Raw genomic sequence first — 8,752 nt, 5'->3', positions numbered from 1 at the left:
TTGAAATCAGGAATTGTGATGCCTCCAGCTTGTTTCTTCTTTCTCAGGATTGCTTTGGTTATTCAGGGCCTTTTGTGGTGCAATGCAAATTTTAGGATTGCTTTTTCTCTTTCTGTGAAAATGCCATTAGAATCTTGATAGAGATTGCATTACATGTATAGATCACTTCAGGTAGTATGGTCTTGTTAATAATATTAATTCTTCTGATCCATGGACATGGGATATTTTTCTATTTATTTGGATCCTTTTCAATGCCTTTTATTAATATCTTATAATTTTCAGTATACAGATCTGTCACCTCCTGATTTATATTCTTAGGTATTTTATTATTTTTGATGCTATTGTAAATAAGATTGTTTTCTTTATTTCTTTTTTAAATAGTTGTTAGTGTATATAAATTCAGTTGATTTTTATATATTGATTTTTTATCCTGCAACTTTACTAAATTTGTTTATTGTAACAATTTTTTGGTGAAGTCTTCAGGATTTTCTCTATGTAAGATCATATCATCTGCAAACAGATACAGTTATACTTCTTCCTTTCCATTTCAGATGCCTTTTATTTCCCTTTCTTGCCTGATTGCTCTGGCTAGGACTTCCAGTACTATGTGAATAGGAGTGGTGGATACCCTATCATGTTCCAGTTCTTAGTGGGAAAGATTTCAACCTTTTGCTTTTGAGTATGGTGTTAGTTGTGGCTTTGTCATACATGACTTCTGTTTATCTAGGGTATGTTTCTTCTATACCCAATTTTGAGAGCTTTTAACCATAAAAAGGTTGTTAAATTTTGGCAAATGTTTTTTCTGCATCTATTGATTGACCATATGATTTTTATCTATCATTCTATTAATATAGTGTATCATATCTATTGATTTACATATGGTGACCCATCCTTACATGCCAGGGATAAATCCCACTTGATCATAGCATATGATCCTTTTAATATATTATTGAATTCAGTTTGCTAGTATTTGTTGAGATTTATATTCATCAGTGTTATTGGCCTGTAGTTTCTTTTCTTACAGTGACATTATCTGGCTTTGATATCAGGATAATGCTGGCCTTGTAAGATGAGTTTGGGAGTGTTCCCTCCTTTTTAATTTTTTTTGAGAGGTTGAGAAGAATTGGCATTAATTCTTTAAATGTTTAGTAGAATTCACCAGTGAAATCACTTGGTTCTGGGCTTTTCTTTGTTGCTCTGTTCAGTTTTCTATGTCTTCATAATTCAATCTTGGTAAGTTTTATGTTTTAAGAATTTATTTCTTCTATGTTATCCAATTAGTTTGCATATAATTGTTCATAGTTTTTATGATTCTTTATATTATTATTGAATCAGTTTTTTTTCAACTGATCGAGCCACCCAGGTGCCCCAAAAGATTTTTATTATAGAAAGAAAAATGGCTCCCAAAGAAGAAATAAGAACATATCTTTATGCCATTACCCAGGGCAGTAGCTATTTTCCTGTGGGTACATGAGAAGGTCAGATATGAATTTCTACACTCAACTCTTTGAGAGGCTAGGTAACAAATGTTATATGACAATTCATAGAAAGATCAAAGAGACCACATAATCTATGTTTTCCTATGTTAATTTTTAATCCAAGAGACAGAATAGAAGGACTGAATTCTGATTTTATATTTGATCCTAATGAAAAAGAATAAATAATAGTTTAAAAAGTTAAATTGGCTCATAGGAGTATTATTACTTAATTACCACTAAACCTTTGCAACTTTTCCTAGTCTCACGATAGCCAGTATTTACATTTAGGTAACGCACTTCATTGCTGGAAAACCTCAGCAGATTGGTTCTACATGTGCTGGGCATCCATTCCTGCTTCATTTAATCCTGAAAATCTTGGCTTGTTCTAAACTTTTCTCATCAATGGGAGGCTTCCTCGGGCTGCCAGGCTACAGAAACTTCTTCATGGTGGGGAGATTGCTGATTCTTCAGCAGAGGGAAGTTGGCCAGAAGGCTGGGGTCAAGCTCTTCCACATAGTAGAGAAGTTCCACCAGGTGAATGTCAGCCCTGCTCAGCATGTTGCCAACAAGGTAGTCTTGTCCATGGCTCTTTAACACTTTCTCAAACATGGGGAGATAACAATCTGTCGTTCTCTCTTTGATCAGGGCAATCTTGGCATCTTTTTGATCAGGTGGGCATAGAGGCAAAACAATGATCATTTCATTCAAATCTGCCATACCTTCTGTGTACATATCTATCAGGGCTCTCTCTTTTAGGTCTCTCCTGTAGAGGTTGTATTTGGGGGCCATGTAGTTGAGAATGGTTCTGGTCTGGTCGGCACCAGTGTCATTCCTTCGATGTCCACCATTGGTACTTGCTGGAACATCAGACTTATGTCTCTCTACTCCAGCTGCAGCCAGGAGCCACCCGATGGACTCCATTCTGCCTCGTCCATTGAAGTAGTGAAGCTCAGGCTCCCCGGCCATGATGCCGTCTCCGGGTTTTCCTAAACCTGCACCATGATGACAGGGAGGCAACCAAGCTCCTGCCAGAGGAAAGCCAGCCCTGCTCTTCCCGCCGAGCCCACCACCCCGAGGAGCCCTCCAGAGCCGTGCTTGCTCCAGCTACAGAGTAGAAGACAGTCCTATTGAATCAGTTTTAATGTCTCCTCTTTCATTTCTAATTTTAATAATTTGAATCTTCTCTCTTTTTTCTTAGTCTTGCTAAAGGTTCGTTAATTTTGTTTATCTTTTCAAAAAAACCAACTTTTTATTTTACTTATCTTTCCTATTGTTTTTCTGGTCTCTGTTTTATTTCTGCTCTGATAATTATTTTCTATCTCAGCTAACTTTGGGCTTGGTTTGTTCTTTGCTTTCTGGTTCCTTAGGGTGTGAAGTTAAATTACTTACTTGTCATCTGTCCTTTTTCTTCATTTAGGTGTTTATTGCTATAAACGTCCCTCTTTTTTATTTAAAGATTGTATTTATGTATTTCAGACAGACGGAGAGAGCAGGAGCGGGGGGGGAGGGGCAGAGGGAGAAGCAGACTCCCCGCTGAGCAGGGACCCCCCCCCCCAACGTGGGGCTCAATCTCAGGACCCTGGGATCATGACCTGAGCCAAAGGCAGACACTTAACCAACTGAGCCACCCAGGTGCTCCTAAACTTCCCTCTTAAAACTGCTTTTGCCAACATCCCATAAAATTTTGGCATGTTGTTTTTTTATTTTCATTTGTTTCACTATATTTAAAAAAATATCTAAGATTCTTAAAATTTTATTTTAATTATGGTATAGTTAACATAAAATGTTATATTAGTTTTAGGTGTACAATATAGTGATTCAACAACTCCATACAACACCTGTGCTCATCAGGACAAGTGCACTCCTTAATCCCCATCACCTATTTAACCCATCCCCCCATGCCCCTCTCCTCTGGTAACCACCAGTTTGTACTTTATAGTTGAGTCTGTTTCTTGATTTGTCTCTCCCTCTCTCTTATTTTTTTTACCCTTTGCTCATTTGTTTTGTTTCTTAAATTCCACATATGGGTAAATCACATGGTATTTGTCTTTCTCTGACTTATTTAATGTAGTATTATACTCTTTAGCTCTATCCATGCTGTTACAAATGGCAAGAATTCAGTTTTTTTATGCCTGAAAAATATTCCATGTATGTATATTCTATATATATATATATATATATATATATATTTCTTCTGCTTTATCCATTCATCAATCAATGGACATTTGGGCTGCTTCCATATCTTGGCTATTGTAAATAATGCTGCTATAAACAGGCGTGCATGTATCCCTTTGAATTAGTGTTTTTGTATTTTTTTGAGTAAATACCCAGTAGTGTGATTGCTGGGTCATATGGTAGTTCTATTTTTAACTTTTTGAGGAACCTCCATACTGTTTTCTGCAGTGGCTGCACCAGTTTGCATTCCCACCAACACTGCACAAGGGTTCCTTTTTCTGCACATCCTTGTCAACACTTGTTGTTTCTTGTGTTGTTGATTTTAGCCATTCTGACAGGTGTAAGGTGATACCTCATGGTAGTTTTGATTTGCATTTCCGTGGTGATGCGTGATGTTGAGCATCTTTTCATGTGTCTGTTTAAATATATTTTTAAAAATTCTTTTTGAATTTTTCTTTAACCCATTGGCCATTCAGGAACATGTTGTTTAACCTCTACATATTTGTGAGTTTTCCAGTTTTCTTATTGTAATTCTTGTAATTGATTTCATACCACTGTTGTTAGAAAAGAGACTTGGTATGACTTCAGTCTTTTTACATTTGCTAAGGCCTATTTTGTGACCTAATAAGTTATCGATTCTGGAGAATGTTCCTTGTGTATTTGAGAAGAATATTTATTCTATTGCTGTTGGGTAGAATGTTCTGAACATATATATCAAGTCAGTTTGGTTTAAGGTATAGTTCATGTCAAGTATTTCCTTAGTAGTTTACTGTCTGCATGATCTGTCCATTGTTGAAAGTGGAGTACAAAAGTCTTTTGTTATTGTATATTGTTTATTTCTCTGTTCAGATTTGTTAGTATTTGCTTAATATATTTAGGTGCTCTGAAGTTGGGTGCATCTATATTTACTATTGCTATACCCTTTTGATGAATTGACCCCTTTATCATTATACAATAATGTTCTTTTTTTCTTGTTACAATTTTTGACTTAAACTCCATTTTGTCTTATATAATATAGCTACCTCTACTCTCTTTTGGTTTTCTGTGGTAGTTAGCCTGGCTCACCTGGAGTCTGAGTTTTTTTTGTTTTTTTGTTTTTTGAAGGCTAATTGAGGACCTGGAGCTACAGGATCTGGTCCACTCTGTAAGAACTAGCTGGAATTGAGATTCATGGGATTCATGTAGCTTGGGTTCTGGGGAGCCTGCCAGGAGTCTGGTGCCATGGAAGCTGCCAGCACCAAAGTGGGCAAATGGCTTGGGTTTGGATAACCCTGTTGGGAGACCAGGGCCATGGGAGTTGGCCAACAATGGGACTGACTGGGAACCTGGTTCTGCAGGAACTTTCCTGGGAAATGGGATCTGAAAGGTACTGGGATGGGCTAGGAGTTTGGGTTTTTGAGATCCTGCTGGGAATCTGGTGCTCTGGAAGCCAACTGGGGCCAGAGTAGCCAGATGGGGTCACTAGTGCCAGCTGGCATACATTTCTTAAAACTAACAGTCCAGGCATTCCTATACACCAACAACAAGACAGAAGAGAGACAAATCAAGGAGTCGATCCCATTTACAATTGCACCCCAAACCATAAGATACCTAGGAATAAATTTAACCAAAGAGGCAAAGGATCTGTACTCAGAAAACTATAAAATATTCATGAAAGAAATTGAAGAAGACACAAAGAAATGGAAAAACGTTCCGTGCTCATGGATTGGGAGAACAAACATTGTGAAGATGTCAATGCTACCTAGAGCAATCTACACATTCAACGCAATCCCCATCAAAATACCATCCACTTTTTTCAAAGAAATGGAACAAATAATCCTAAAATTTGTGTGGAACCAGAAGAGACCCCGAATAGCCAGAGGAATATTGAAAAAGAAAAGCAAAGCTGGCGGCATCACAATTCCGGACTTCCAGCTCTATTACAAAGCTGTCATCATCAAGACAGTATGGTACTGGCACAAAAACAGACACACAGATCAATGGAACAGAATCGAGAGCCCAGAAATGGACCCTCAACTCTATGGTCAACTTATCTTTGACAAAGCAGGAAAGAATTGTCCAGTGGAAAAAAGACAGTCTCTTCAACAAATGGTGTTGGGAAAGTTGGACAGCCACATGCAGAAGAATGAAACTGGACCATTTCCTTACACCACACACAAAAATAGACTCCAAATGGTTGAAAGACCTAAACATGAGACAGGAGTCCATCAAAATCCTAAAGGAGAACACAGGTAGCAATCTCTTCGACCTCAGCCGCAGCAACTTCTTCCTAGAAACATCGCCAAAGGCACGGGAAGCCAGGGCAAAAATGAACTATTGGGATTTCATCAAGATAAAAAGCTTTTGCACAGCAAAAGAAACAGTCCACAAAACCAAAAGACAACCGACAGAATGGGAGAAAATATTTGCAAATGACATATCAGATAAAGGGCTAGTATCCAAAATCTATAAAGAACTTATCAAACTCAACACCCAAAGAACAAATAATCCAATCAAGAAATGGGCAGAAGACATGAACAGACATTTTTCCAAAGAAGACATCCAAATGGCCAACAGACACATGAAAAAGTGCTCAACATCGCTCGACATCAGGGAAATCCAAAACAAAACCTCAATGAGATACCACCTCACACCAGTCAGAATGGCTAAAATTAACAAGTCAGGAAACGACAGATGTTGGCAGGGATGTGGAGAAAGGGGAACCCTCCTACACTGTTGGTGGGAATGCAAGCTGATGCAACCCCTCTGGAAAACAGTAGGGAGGTTCCTCAAACAGTTGAAATTAGAGCTACCATTCGATCCAGCAATTGCACTACTGGGTATTTACAACAAAGATACAAATGTAGGGACCTGAAGGGGTACGTGCACCCCAATGATTATAGCAGCAATGTCCACAATAGCCAAACTGTGGAAAGAGCCAAGATGTCCATCGACAGATGAGTGGATAAAGAAGTGGTATATATACACAATGGAATATTATGCAGCCATCAAAAGGAATGAGATCTTGCCATTTGCAACGACGTGGATGGAACTGGAGGGTGTTATGCTGAGTGAAATAAGTCAATCAGAGAAAGACATGTATCATATGACTTCACTGATATGAGGAATTCTTAATATCAGGAAACAAACTGAGTATTGCTGGAGTGGTTGGGGGTGGTAGGGATGGGGTGGCTGGGTGATAGACATTGGGGGAGGGTATTTGTTACGGTGAGCGCTGTGAATTGTGTAAGACTGTTGAATCACAGATCTGTACTTCTGAAACAAAAAAGAAAAAGAAGAAGATAGCAGGAGAGGAAGAATGAAGGGGAGTAAGTCAGAGGGGGAGACGAACCATGAGAGATGATGGACTCTGAAAAACAAACTGAGGGTTCTAGAGGGGAGAAGGTTGGGGGGATGGGTTAGCCTGGTGATGGGTGTTGTAGAGGGCACATTCTGCGTGGAGCACTGGGTGTTATGCACAAACAATGAATCATGGAACACTACATCAAAAACTAATGATGTAATATATGGTGATTAACATAACAATAAAAAAATAAAAAAAAAACTAACAGTCCAATGCTTACCTTTAGAATTCCCTATTTAGCTCACAATGACTCAGATATCTTCCAATCCATAGTAATGGCTCCTTATATCAACTATGAACATTAAGATACAGCTCCTCTCCTGCTGCTCTCATCTCCACCAGTCACACAGTGGGTATCTGATCCAACATGGGAGTTGCATGAACATTTAGAATTGGTGCTGGGAGTAAGCAAAGAGAAGTTGGAAAGACTACAAAAAGGCCAGTGTAGCAAGCATGTAAAGTATGGAAAATAAGTGTCAGGCAAAGTTGGGGAGAGAAGCAAGAGTAAACAGTGCAATGACAGGCTTTGTTAAGAATTGTTGTCTTTAGTCACAGTGATGGAAAGCCCTTGAGAGTTTTAAGAGGATGAGGCTGGTATGGAGAAGGTGATATCACCAGTTTAGCATGGTGAAATGTCAGTTGGGCTGTAGTGGGCAAACTATGGGAGGAGGCCAGATTATGTGGTAGTAGATCATCTAGAAGGTGATTTCAGTAGTCCAGGAAAGTTGTGATGGCAGTTAGAATTAAGGAGGTGGTGGTGGAAATAGAGAGAAATGGATATATTGGCAGATCTAAAAAAAATTACTGTCATCATTATCATAAATTTGAACTGTTTTTTGCTTTGGGTTTTTTTTCCTTCCTTCCTTCCTTCCTTCCTTCCTTCCTTCCTCCCTCCCTCCCTCCCTCCCTTCCTTCCTTCCTTCCTTCCTTCCTTTTCTTGGCTTGTAATGCTTAGGCTGGGAAATTCTCCACAAATAAGACATTGTTTAGATTTAGTCCAATAACTGTGACTAAGACAACTGAAGTAGATATTTAATCTATAATATAAAAGCTGAGCCTCATTTTGCCATAAAGATGATTAACTTATTATATTTATATTTAACAGACTAGAGTGAGACAGAGGAAGAAAAAAGAATTTATTTATTTAAAAAGATTTTTATTTATTTGAGAGAGAGAGAGCGAGAGAGCAAGCATGAGCAGGGGGAGGGGAAGAGGGAGAGGGAGAAGCAGACTCCCCACTGACCAGGGAGCTTGATGCAGGGCTCAGTCCCAGGACCCTGAGATCATGACCTGAGCCAAAGGCAGATGCTTAACCAGCTGAGCCACCCAGGTGCTGCAATAATTTATTTGAATAGGAGTGAAGTCATTTAGAGACAGGAGCAGCAATATGTTAATAAAAAGATAAGTCCAAGAATATATACTTTTAAGGATTCACTTGATCCTCTTTGATTGGTTATGTGTGACTCTTCCTAAATGATGGTAAGATATTCAAATACTTATTTATCTGCTCTGTGGTATTGGTGTTTGTAGTATCAATAGCATAAAAACCATATAAAAATAAGTATATGATATATACATACATTTACTGGAATGATTACTGTTAAGTGGGTTTTGAGAGTTGTCTGTTCTGATGCTTATTCTCACTTTCAAATTAGGAAGAAAGAGATTTAATTTCCTTAGTGGAGGGAAGACTTTCTGTAAAAAAAAATCACCCAAGTTAAGACTGGCTTAACTGGTGGATCTTTGTACCTTTCAT

The 8,752-nt window shown here is 38.4% G+C and overlaps 1 pseudogene; it reads right to left on the bottom strand.

Annotated features, from left to right (window-relative positions):
* Positions 1 to 1,834: 1,834 nt before the first annotated feature.
* LOC113926188 lies at positions 1,835 to 2,444 on the bottom strand (annotated as a pseudogene).
* Between the last annotated feature and the right edge of the window lie 6,308 nt (positions 2,445 to 8,752).

This window comes from Zalophus californianus, chromosome 7, assembly GCF_009762305.2.
Source record: "Zalophus californianus isolate mZalCal1 chromosome 7, mZalCal1.pri.v2, whole genome shotgun sequence".
Taxonomy (NCBI): Eukaryota; Metazoa; Chordata; class Mammalia; order Carnivora; family Otariidae; genus Zalophus; species Zalophus californianus.
The sequence above is the reverse complement of the archived record's forward strand: the minus strand, read 5'-3'. Positions and strand labels throughout refer to the sequence as shown.